This window comes from Vicugna pacos, chromosome 20 (genome assembly GCF_048564905.1).
Source record: "Vicugna pacos chromosome 20, VicPac4, whole genome shotgun sequence".
Lineage (NCBI taxonomy): Eukaryota > Metazoa > Chordata > Mammalia > Artiodactyla > Camelidae > Vicugna > Vicugna pacos.
Genome location: NC_133006.1, coordinates 41,687,973 through 41,700,649, shown reverse-complemented (window position 1 = coordinate 41,700,649; position 12,677 = coordinate 41,687,973). Strand labels below are relative to the sequence as shown.

The window sequence follows — 12,677 nt, the reverse complement described above, 5'->3', positions numbered from 1 at the left end:
GACCATTGTGGGGCGGGGCCAGCATGCAGAGGGCGATGCCGGGGGGGGGGGCGCAGGACGTGATAGGTTGGAGAGGGGCGGGGCGGGGCCAGCACGCCGGGGGTGACGCCGTGGGTGACGCCGGGGGTGGGCAGAGCGTGATAGGTTGGAGAGGGGCGCGGGGGCGGGACGAGGCCGGCGCCCAGGCTCTGGAAGCCGCTGGAAGCTGCGGGAACCCGCAGGCGCGGCGGGGGCCGGACGGGGCGGGAGGTGCTCGCCCGTCCCTCGGGTATCCCAGCGCCTCGCGGCGCCCTGGGAGGAGCGACTTTGTGAGGGAGACGCGAGCTCTGCGAAGGCCGGGCTGCCGGAGACGCGCTGCTCTCCCCAGGGCCGGCGGGCTGGCGGGGAGCCCGAGTGGACGGCCCGCACTGGAGGCAGGAGGCGGGGAGACAGCTGAGGGCGAGTGAAAAGCGCGTGTCCACCCCGCAAGGTGAGCGGGCCTCAGACCTGGTACAGCGCCGGGCATCGGAAGTGCTTTGTCGAACAGTGTAAACCCGTCTTTTCCGGGTAGATAATCGGAAAAAGCTGAGTTCTGCCAAAGCATTCAACACACTGTTTTGCGGAGGAAGACACCCTGAGGGTTGGAGGGGCCTTTGGCCGTCACCTCGCCCAGGTCCAGGAGGGGAAACCTTAACTGCTTCGAACCGGGTGCCCGGGGCCACTCCGATTTTACATCAAGGAAGCTGACGCCTGTAGGGAGCCAGCCTAAATGTAATTCTCTCAGCAACCCTGCAGGGAAAATGGTGTTGCCCTGTTTTGCTGATGTGTAATGTGAGGTCCAAAACTTACCCAAAGACTTGGTAAGTGCTCAGAGTCCCAAGCAGTTTCATGATTCTGTGCTGATGGCTCATTGTTATTTGCGCTCCCTCAGGCAGGTCTGAGTAATAGTGTTGGTAGGGGCAAGATCGAAGTCCTGGTAGAACCATTTGGACTCATTCTATGAACCTTTCTTCAGATATTACAAGCTGATGGTTGGTAGGCTGAATTGAGACTCAAAATACGGGGACCCACTCTCAGACTGACCTAAGTAACTCTGGGAGGTAATGGAAACGCTTAGCAAAACTTGCAGCTACTGGAAGGTTCACTGGGTTCCAGATGATGAAACACTGCTCATAGGAATATTAATTTAAAAAAATGTCTGACTGGTAAGGATATTTGGATTGTGAAACTTCATAAGTGAACTCTTTCTTCTCGGGCTTACACCTACTGTATTTCACACAGAAAAACGCGATATGGGAAATTTGCTATTTTGGTGAAAGTATCCATTAAAAAATGTAGAAGGAGCGTGTGTCAAGATTTATTTAACTCATTAATTAGGGAAACAGCATGATGGCAGAAAAAAAGAATTTGACAGACTGATTTATACAGCGAGTGTAAAAAAGAATGCAGGACTAGATTGCAGGGTTAGGTATAAAACTAGCTGCCGTCCTTCAGTAAGACAGCCTCTGGGGAATTTTTTTTCCTATTGGACAAATCAGTTGAATTTCTACTAGCTGTCATGTACAGCAGGCCCATTCTCTGCCAGTGTTTGAGTGAGGGAGATGGTTGAGAAGACAGACATTCCTGGCAGAGTTCATCTTGGATCCACCTTTGGTCCTTTGTTATCAGGATCCAGGTCATGCCAGTGGAACGTGGTTACTGTGGCCTTGGGTTTGGAGACCACAGTTGTGTAATGCACCACATGATCGTGACAATCGTTGTATGGATGCCGAGGAGGTTGTACTCTGTGTAGAGGGCAGTGGAGGTCTACTGAAGATAAAACCCATGTGTCTGGTTCTTCGGTTTTTAGCGCGGTCATATGTGCCCCGAAGTGTAATGCTTCTAGGTAGGATTAAGGAATGCAGAAGCCCAGCCAAGACCTCATCTGAAGCTCTAACTGCCACCCTATTATATGATCAGGTTCTCCCCGTGTTTCTGAAGGCTTTAGCGGGGTGGGGGGGTGGGGGAATGCCCTGGCGGGTTAGATCCTAAGTTAGAGTATTTATTGCAGGAGAAGGGTCTGCCTCAGAGGGGAGTTGATCCTGTTGTGCGTGCAGAGAATCCCACGCACCCCCTTGTGGTCACAGGTGCCCAGGGGGAGCTGTCCCGTGCTGAGATGAATCTTAGGGGCCAGTTATGTCCACTTCACAGTTGTTTTCAGTGTTGGGGCTGAATGTTTATTTGTTAAGATCACAGAGTGGAATCTCACTGATGACTCTCCGTCAGTCACAGTGATGATTTTAATTTCCAACATGGAAACCATCAGATGCTATTGTTAGGACATGTGAAAAGTCTGCCGCGTTCACACGAGGAACCACTCTGACACCATCGTTCAGTTAAGAATGGAAGCTCGGAGCTGGGAAGTGCCCGAAACCCCTCAGTCTCACTGATGTGTCACTTCCGCTGGTTGCCAAGTCACGGTGGTCCTGTCTCGTAAATATTTTTGTCATCTTTCTCCCCCTTTTCCGTCTACCACTGTCTTACACACGTGCATATCATGTTTGGTTTGCTGTGCTTGGGTTGCCGTCACTCGGGGTACTGGAACAGCCACTTTCCAGTTTTGCTGATCTCGGCCCCCATCTGCAGTCCGTTCTGGTCCTGCCTCCTGACTGCTTGCCCTACACTGTAAACCTGACACGGTCCTCAGAATTCTCCCCTCGTCTTCCTCTAGGGTTAAAAATCTTATAGGGGGACCTCTGTCTTTTGAACAAATCCAGACTTTTTAGCCTGACCTGTAAGGTCCCCACGACTTGGCCCTGACTGCCAGTGTGTGCTTCGCTTGCCCCGCGCGTGAGCCCTCTGTGCCAGGTGAGCTCGGGCCGCCCAGGCTCTCCGAAGCTCTGTGTTTTCACGCTCTGTCGGTCCAGGCCCCGTGTCACCTAGGAAGTCCCCTCTGACCCTTGGCTGGGTCTGTCCTCTACTGAGCTCCTGCGATTTCCCCAGGCTTCTCTTTGTCTCAGAGTACCTGTCACTAGGTTATGTGTCTGGTTAGTAATTTGCCGCTTTACCGCCCAAGGGCACGCCTTGGGGGACGTCTCCCCTTCCAGGAAGCCCCGTGTGCCTTCTCCTGACACACAGCTTGACACAGAATGCTCTGTGTGTGTGTGCTGACAGTTTCTATCTAGGCTGTAGTTTTCCACATTTGACAATATGTTGTGAGCACATTGCTACCTGTTTATTAAGTTGTCAGAGGAATCAACATCAGTGTTTCTGTGCTTTGAAATACTTTGTTTGCCATGAGTGGTACTCAGGGAGAAAGGATTTCTCTGCTGCTAGGTTCCTGCAGTAAAGCAAACTGGAAAAAGTGGTACCAAGGAGACCATACTTTTATTTAACTCTGTAAACTTCCGTGGGGAGAATACACTGTCTTTTTTTATTGATCATTGAAGATTATTTGTCCATGTTCCGTGTGCTGGATCGTAACTGTTCCCTGCGACATTTCTTGAGATCAGTTAAACCTCTGCTTCTGCTGTGCTTTCTTTCCCAAATTCATCCTTTTTTTTTTTTCCTAGTTAGGCTTTGTGTTATTCTCCAACACAGTCTTATATATTCATGTCAGAGGTATTAGTAATAATGCTCTGGAATCAAATGCCTTTGGGTGTTTTTCCTTATTCCCAATTGTAATTTAGAGAAGAAAGACATTTCAGAAGTGAACATTGGCTTCACCGTGTCACCTTAGCCTCAGTTCCCTGTGCCCGTGTGACATCTTCACTCGTCCAAGACTGTTGGAACCACGTTTTGAGTGTTGCACAAACATCAGGGCAACCACGTGCTTGCGGATTACTGTTGCTGAAAGATCAACTCCCGCCCTGACGAGCCAAATAACTCAGAGACCACGTCTTGGAGCTTAAGAGGCAGCTTTATCACTTTCCTGGGCAAAGGGGACTCACAGCTGGTGCCTTCCAAACTGGGAACCCGCCTTGGCTGGGGCTTAGTGATGATGCTAATTAACAAAAGTCTCTGGTAAATCTTCCTCTGAAATCTTGGCATGTCTGTCCCGTGTCATGAGGCTGATCTCTATCTGATCAGACTCCTCAGGTGCCAGGAGGAACTTCAGAGCGTTCTGGCCATTCTCCTGAGATTATCATCCTGTGGCTCCCTTCCTGGGGGAGTGACTCAAAATCCAAACATGACTGTAGATTTCAGTTACCAGAGTAAGGTAAACAGGGGCCTCGCTGGGCCTGGGGCTGGGAGCAGTGTCCCGGCAGTCAGACTTGCTGACCATCTGAAAGCAGATAGTAAGTGCAAGGCCAAGAATGGTTAGCCTAAGCCTGGCCACTTTATTAGTTCTCCTTCACTGCTTCTCAGCTGGCAAAGGAATCTCCCCTAGGCACCGCCTCTGAGAATGATGGGAACTGATAGATACTGTTGTGCGTGAAATGACAGTTTTTCCAGTCATCCCAGTTTCTCTTCTTTATACCAGTGCTTCACTCACAACCTGTCCACATGCATAGAAAAGAACAAGGGCAGTGGCTACTATAAAAAGTCAGGCCAAGTAGGGAGGGTGTAGCTCAGTGGTAGAGCACGTGCCTACCATGCACAGGATCCTGGGTTCAGTCCCCAGTACCTCTGTTATAAATAAATACCTAAATAGATAAATACCTAATTACCTCCCCTGCAAAAAAAAAAAAAAGAAAGAAAGAAAAGGCAGCTGAGAAGAGCCACAAAAAAATCGTAAAATCGTAAGCTGTGTATTCAGCACAATGTTATATAATTTACATTGATTTCAAGGCTTTGGAGGAGGTCAGAGAATGGCACCCATGGCTGAGAGAACAGAGGGCATCCTTGTCCACTGGCAAAGGTGACCCAGACTGTCCTCTGTGTACAAGAAAGAAGTTAAAAGTTCTATCTTGGGGGAGGGTATAGCTCAGGGGTAGAGCGTGTGCTTCGCACGTACGAGGTCCTGGGTAAGTTCTGTCACTTAACCAGACATCGATCATTTCTACCTTTTTTTCTTTATTCCTGAAGTTCCGTGTTCCCCTCTGAGAACATTCCCCTCCAGCCTTGACTTCCTTCAGTAATGTCTCTGAGAGCAAACGTGCTGGCGGTGAATTCTTTCACTTTCCTTCTGTGAATACCCATGCTTTACCGTAACCACTGAAGGGTGTTTTCCCTGGGTGTAGAATTCTGAGTTGGGGCTTCTTTCGGCACTTGGAAGGTTTTGCTCCAGCGCTGTCATGGTTTCTGAGGAGGAACCCTTTGTTTCCCAGAGCGTCTGTGATGTGTGGATTACTGGTCCCCTACGCGGGTGGAGCGCATCATTTTGCTATGGTTGCTTTCAAGAGTCTTTCTTAGTTTTTGGTTTTCATTGTCTTTTGTGTAACGTGGGTTTGTTCTAGTTTTTTTTTTTTTTTGAGTTTCTCTTGTTTGGGGCTCACTGAACTTCTTGAATCTATAAATTTATGTCTTTTACCAAATTTGAGGGGTTTTTAGTCATTATTTCTTCAAATGTTTTGACAGTCACAGTGTCTTTGTCTTCTTCAGGGATCCAGTGATGGGGGTTTTGCCCCACAGGTCCTCGTGACTGTGTGCTTCAGTCCTTTTTCCGTCTGTTCTTCAGGCTGAATAATCCCTGCCTATCCGTCTTCGAGTTCACGGGCACTTTTCTCTGTCATCTCTGCTCCGCTGCTGAGCCGCCCCGATACTCCCCCCACCCCAGACATTCTGTTTTTCAGTTCTGAAATGTTCATTTGGCTCTTCCTTATGGTTTCTCCTCCTCTGCTGACAATTTATTTTCATTTCAGAAGCACTCACATTTACTTCATAGAGGAAGGTTACAACGGTTGCTTCAAATCATTGATTTCTGTTGGTTTTATTTGACACTGCCTCATGTGTTTGGTCTGCGTTGGACCTCTTGGATTTTCTCTGGTCCTGATGCACTCTGCTGGACTCCCCCACCCTCACTGCCCAGTCCTGCGTCGGGCAGTCCTGTACTTGACAATGCCATGTCTGAGGTATGTCTTGGCTTCTCAGCTAGGCTATTAGATCTTTGTTGATTAGTTAGGACCAATGATTCATTTTAGACTGCCTCCTTCAACAGTGTCTTTGATCTTGCTGGACAATTCGAATTAAAGTGAAGGGAGTGGGCTCGTTGACAGAAAAGTCACACGTCCAGCCCAACCAGTGTGCTACTTTATTATCCTGTGATTATTATCTCGAATAACTCTCTTCATTGTAAGCACTTGTGGAATTTCAGGGAAGAGATGTAGTACACGTTCCATGTCGCCCTATATCTTCAGCCCAATTATAGTTGCAGGCAGCTCTCATAAGTATAATTCTGTACTTTGCAGAGACTCCATGGATACCCAGGCCAGTTGGAATTAACACATTAGAGTGTTGTCAATCACAGGAAGCTGAGACAAAGCATTTATTAACATGACTGATGTGCAAGAAATGGCCTGCCATTCATCTACCACGGTCACCTGCTTCATTAAGATACTGGCAGCATTTAGCAAGGCCGGAAAATTGACTGATTGGTTGGTTGGTCAAGTGAGTCATTCCTTCCTTCGGCAGACATTTTTTGATCATTTATTATGTGTCTGGCATAGCAGAGGATGCTGTTGTAGTGTGGTTGAAGCTTCTGGGCAGAGCCGTGGGCACCCACCGAGTGACCACCTTGTTGGGGAGAAGCTGTGGAATGGCAGGTGTCCACTCTTTGTGCTGAGACAGAGAAGAGAGGGTGAGACTCCAGCAGAACCGGTCCAGGAAGCCACCAGGGAGGGAGGGTCTCAGGACCCATGTTTGCTAAAACAGCATCAGTAGGAGTTCAGTAACTCTTGAGTTCAGTTACTTCATTTCAGCAGTGTCAGTAAGCCACAATGTGCCACATATTTTATCCAGAATTGCCACAGAGGTAGGTACAACTGTTTCTGTTATTTCACAGATCAAGAAATTGAAGCACAGAGGGCCTGAAAGCTTGCCCGAGTCCCCCGGCTCTTAAGTGGCTGATCGAGCTGGAAGCGCCAACTCTCAACCACGGCGTTCTCTCACTGATTCCTCTGCTGGTGGTCAGAGAGCCAGGAACATGGATAATGGTGAACACGTACCCACAGAGTTTCTGGTAAGCCATACTTTTTTCTGAAGTCAGAAACTACAAATATTGTGCCCAAAGTCAGACACCTTATTATTTTAATCCAAGTGAATCTAATCCACGTTAAATTGAATTTGGATAAATGAATTTGATATAAATAGAAAAGGACTGGGGGGAAGGTATAGCTTAAGTGGTAGAGCGCATGTTTAGCATGCATGAGGCCCTGGGTTCAACCCGCAGTACTTCCTCTAAAAATAAATCAACCTAATTACCCACCCCAACCAAAAAAAAAAAAATCCTAAATGGAAAAAGATTAAAGATTAGAGAGGTATGATGGAAAATTCACAGGAAAATGTATTTAAGAGTCTAAGACCATCTGACATTAATACGTGGAGATTCTTATTAAAGGATCAGATGAAATTAATGAATTGTAATTATCATTGATTTTTCAAATTATGATAATATACACATGACATAAAATTTACCTTGTTAACCATTTTTAGTGCAAGATTCAGTGGTTTTCAAGTTCAGTCACATCATTGTGTATCCAGTCACCAAAATTCTTTTCATCTAACAAGAGGGAAACTCTGTGCCCACTAAGCAGTAACTGCCCACTCTTTGCCCCCCGGCCCCTGGCAGCCACTGTTCTGCTCTCTGTCTCTGTGAATTTGACTGCTCTAGGCACCTCATTTGAGTGGAATCATAGCATATCTGTCTTCTGCAATTGGATTGCTGCAGGAAAATGGAGCATGAGAGCGTGGCCTTGGCCCTAGCCCCAGGCGGTCCCTGGGATGCAGCCTGTCGAGTGGGGGTCCTTGGCGTCACACAGAAAAGAATTCAAGAGCGAGCCATAGCTGAGTGAAGGTAGATTTATCTCTCTATGGACAGAGTCCAGGCTGTCTCAAAAGGCAAGAACGAGAGGCACAAGGTGGCCCTGGAACATGCAGTCCTCGAGGAAAGAGAGACTGGCCGCCAGTCTGGGGCTTGTTGGTTTTGATGGGCTCAGGAATTTCACGTGCTAATGAGTGGGAGGATTATTCCAACTGTACGTGGGCAGAGATTTCCTGGAATCGGGCCCCGCCTGCTTTCTGGCCTTTCAGGATCAGCCTGGAAACTGTCATGCGCCTGTGGGTGTGCCATGAGGCTCAAGGTCCACTGGAAGTCAGATCTTCCACCGTCTGGGTTCTAACCAGTGTACGTCCTGTCTTCAGTTGCTGCGTCATCCCTTCAGTGGTGCTGCCCCTTCCCCTTCGCTCCTGTCTCAGGGTTCTCTCTCTTACCGCGATGTCTTCAGGTTTGTCCATATTGTAGCGGTGTCAGAATTTCCTTCCTTTTCAAGGCTGAACAATAGTCCATTGTATGTATACACAGCATTTGTTTAACCATTCATCTGTTGATGGACGTTTGGGTTGCTTCCACCTTTTTTGGCTACGTGAATAGTGTTTGAATATAAGTGTGCGCTACTGTCAGTTCTTCTGGGCACATGCCCAGTTGCTGATTTTTTGGGGGGTGGGGCGAAGGTAATTAGGTATATTTATTTATTTATTTTTTAATGGAGGTACTGGGGATTGAACCACTGAGCTGTACCCTCCCTTGCCAGTTGTTGATCATTTTTAACCAAGATTCACCAAATACTTGTGAATCTCTCAGAAGATAAGCTGTATGTTGTAATAAAGAAGAAGAATAGGTTATTTCTGCAAATTTTCTCAGGAAACAGAATCTCCCTTGGTTCACAAATTATATGAGCTAGCTTTCCCTTTCCTTTTTTAACTTTTTTAAGAATTGAAGTATAGTAGTTGTACCGTATCGGCTTTCCATTTTCTCCTAGAAAAGTATAAGACTAGAAAGTAAGTGCCCTTCATTGAACCAACTGGTAGCTGTTACCGCGGGCCCGTAACTTTTGCCCCAGAGCACGTTAGAAGGCCATAAGCACCTTCCTGCTCTGGAGGGCGTCCCACCAGAGTGAAGACATTCAGCCGGAAGACATGCTGCTGCCTTGATTATCAACTCTCAGTTACACACAGGAGTGCCATCCAGACCGCTGGCAGAGCACAGCCCCTCAGGCCACAGGCCGGAAGCAGCGTGGCCACTGTCTGCCTTCGTTTGGGAATGAAGGGACCAGAAACACCCTCTGCTATCCTGAAATTTCCATTTCTTTTCAATAAAAAGAATCAATTTGAAAGGAGAGACCACCTTCTTCTGCAGGTCTTAGGAGAGTAGGGGAATCTTTTTTTTTCCCATTTCTTTCTTCAGGAAGAGGCTTGAGGTGATCACTGATCCTCGCACATGTATTTACCCTGTGAAGGAAAAGCCACGCTGGTCTAACAAGGTAACTCACAAGTCTAGGAATGTGAAGGAGAGGCTGGGCTGGGCTAGCAATATAACTTACAAATCTAAGTATCAGAATACTGATCTGAGTTCTGCTGGACTAACTCGTGAATCTAAGTTAATTAGTGTTGGTTTGTTACGGAAATGACAGGCCAGCCAAGAAACAAGCACCACTCGGAGGGTTGGAGTACTCAGCTGTATCTCGCCGGCGGGCTCAGAGGGGCTTCTGCTCCGAAGCTCTGAGCACCTCCAAGACGTGCACATGAGGTTTTATAGGGTTAATTACAAGTATGGGGCTATTAGCCAATAAGGCTCAAACAACAAAAAGCAAGGAATCAGTACACTGGAGCTTATCAATTCGGAACAGATCACGTTACTGACACTTGTTGAGCTTGGATTCACGAGTTAGCTTGTTAGCACAGTAAACTGACACTAAACTTCAGATTTACGAGTTAGCCCGGCAGAACTTGTATCAGTAAACCGACACTTATCACATTTAGATTTGTGACTTCGCTTGTTAGCCCAGCCAGGCTTTTCCGTCACAGGTTTGCTGTTCATGTTTTTTTGCTAGCCAGCTGGATTTTCAAAGAGAGAGATCTGGCTTTGGAATGTTGGTTTGCTGCCTCCCTGCCTCCACTTTTGTGATAATGATGCTGCTAAAGCTGTTCCATGCCTATTGGCCGAATACCCCAAGCTTGTACTTTACCCTATAAAACCTCATGTGCACGTCTTGGAGGTGCTCAGAGCTTCGGAGCGGAAGCCCCTCTGAGCCCGCTGGCGTGATACAGCTGAGTACTCCAACCCTCCGAGTGGTGCTTGTTTCTTGGCTGGCCTGTCGTTTCCGTAACAGCCCTGGAAAGGGCAGCCCCGCTGGGCACATGCAGCCCCTGAGAGCCTGGCTTGGCAGACTGAGCTGGCTTGACCTCTATTTGTACCTTTCCCAGGGGCTCTGAGATAACAAACATCCCCGCACAACCAGGCTTCTTTTGAAGCACTGCGGTGGCCCCAGGGCCAGGTGCCTTGTGAGACGGTAAATGCTTGTTCATTGTGCAAAGCGCCTGGTTGTTTGGATCAGGAAATAGCAAGGATCTACTCGTGCTGGCAGACTCGGGAGAGCTAGGTTTGGGAGCCACTGTTGTGGGCTGCAGTGGTCGGGAGTGGGGAACTTAGGAACGTGGGGAGATGGGGACATATGGCAAGCAGGGAGAGGTGCTCTATCTTCAGAACGTATTTTACCTTCTTCCTTTGATGGGCCAAAGCCGGTGTTACACAGCAAACAGCAGGCCTTTAGAGGGCAGGAGGCACTGAGTGTGACAGACACAGCGCATGCGTCTTCTTTGCCACAGAAGGTGGAGCGCTCCAAACTGTGTGTCTGCACGGTCAGGCCAGTCACGGTAGCTGTTCTGCTCTCTGTGCGTCCCCGGCTCGACCAGGGCCTGCCCCACCTACACCTCCTCACCTCACACCTTCCTACAGCTCACCCCAGACGCCAGCTAGTGCCTGTTCTAATCAGAGGAGGGGGTGAGGGGCGTGCCCCTCTGCTGCTTTCCCTGGTAACAAATTGAGACAGCATGCAAGGGGGCAGGGCACAGCCATGCAAGGAATGCCACAGCAGTTAACATCAAAGTAGTGAAGGATTCAACCGCTAGCAGGCCTTGAGATGAAGAGATTTAACTCCTAGCAGACCTTGAGCTTCATTATACGCCCACTGTGATAGTAACATGGTGAATGACACGCCCACAGGCACCATGGCAGCCCCGAGGCTGGCCGAGGCTGGCCGCAAAAGGTCACAGGGTGGGACATGGCCAGCTTCCTGGGAATCCCAGCCCCTTCCCCAGGCTACTTAGACTGGTCCTTATTAGCATATGAAGCCACCAAGCCCATAAAAACCAGCAACATGGCGGCTCGTGGCCGCCCTTTTCACTCCCTCCCCTTCGGAGAGGGCCCACACTCTGTCTGTGGAGTGTGTACCCACTTTTACCTTAACCTGAGCACCCAACTCCCACACCTCTTTCCTTGCCTTTCTCTTGCCTTACACTCTATGCAGTATGTATCTCTCTAAATAAATCTACCTTAACCCGACGGTGGCTCGCACTTGAATTCTTTCCTGTGTGAAGTCAAGGACCCACACATAGTGGGGCACGTCCTAGAGGCTCAAGCAAGACCTGGGACTCGGCCCTCCTCCCACCCCACATCCGTTTTCCTGTATCAAAATGAGGCAACCAGACATCAGTTCCCTCTATGACTGCTCACTGCCCCCCACCCCCAGGAGCCAAGACTGCGGCCCTGTGCTGCCCGGCTCTCTGTGGGGAGTTGCTCCAGGACCGAGCTTCAGACTTGTCGGCTCCTCCATCCATTAAGCTATGGGTGTCCCAGTGGGCCCAGTGGACTTGCTAGTGTCCTTATAAGAGGGAGGCAGGAGTCTGTGGAATTGTTTCATCGTCCGGCTCTCTCCCCTCTTTGCTGCTCAGCCCTGTGAACTTGAGCTGCCTGGGGCTCCCTGAACTCCAGCTCCGTCCCCTCAGCTCAGAGAGACCACGGGGCTCCCACTGGTCCCCCCTCGCTGTGCCAGGGTCTGGGACTTTCTCAGGGCGGGGCTGTAGGTCACTGCAGGCGTCCCTTTGCTTCCCGTCTCTCTGGGGTGACTGCCCTGTGCTGCCTGTTACCCAGTGTCTGAAAGCCACTGGTTCGTGTATTTTGTCTGTTTTTCCCAGTTGTAAGTCTGGTCTTACTCCATCTTGTCTGGAAGTAGACGTCTTCCTTTTCTTCCCACAAACCGTTTTTAATTGAGTGGCTGAGCTGTAAGTTATTTAGGAAGCCACTGTTGTTTGTGATTGCTGAAAGGCTTTCATCCTATTGTTTGACGTTTGGGCTGAGTTTTAGGTTTTTTTTTTTTTTTCCATAAGCAAGTCTGTGAGACTGACGTGCAGCCACACCCTTGCGGCTTGCATGCTGATTTCCTTACGCCGTGTTCTAGCTACGGATGACTGGCTCACGGGGAAGCAGCACTGGAAACCAGTCCCATGCTGCCACCGTCCTCCGGAGAGATGGAACCAGCCTACACGCTGCCCACGTGTAACTCACTTGGATGCTGAGTCTTCCTCAAAATCACTTCTTCTCTTGCCTCTTTTGTGTTATCTTCTTTGGTACGAACCTCCTCATGTTGGTGGGACCCTCCATCATTAAGAGTTCCAGAATTAAATAACACCTGACACTTTGAAAAGATTAATATTCAGACCCTTCCATTAGTCTTGATCAATTTGGGCTCCTGGCTTTAGCACTCCCCAGACTCTGTTGCTTC

The 12,677-nt window shown here is 48.9% G+C and overlaps 1 long non-coding RNA gene across 18 annotated transcripts in view; it reads left to right on the top strand.

Moving 5' to 3' along the window:
* The first annotated feature begins 170 nt into the window (after positions 1-170).
* Positions 171-12,677, top strand: part of LOC107033044 (uncharacterized) — an 81,366-nt gene continuing 68,859 nt past the window's right edge. For 9 of the 18 annotated variants that reach the window (XR_012062481.1, XR_012062478.1, XR_012062475.1 and 6 more), the window contains exons 1-2: positions 171-469; positions 6,902-7,078. This is a non-coding gene — a long non-coding RNA (uncharacterized lncRNA). Of the gene's footprint in view, positions 470-6,901; positions 7,079-8,148; positions 8,343-8,876; positions 9,234-9,301; positions 9,378-12,282; positions 12,606-12,677 lie in introns of those variants that run through there. The other 9 variants (XR_012062486.1, XR_012062482.1, XR_012062484.1 and 6 more) reach the window with 9 other exon arrangements.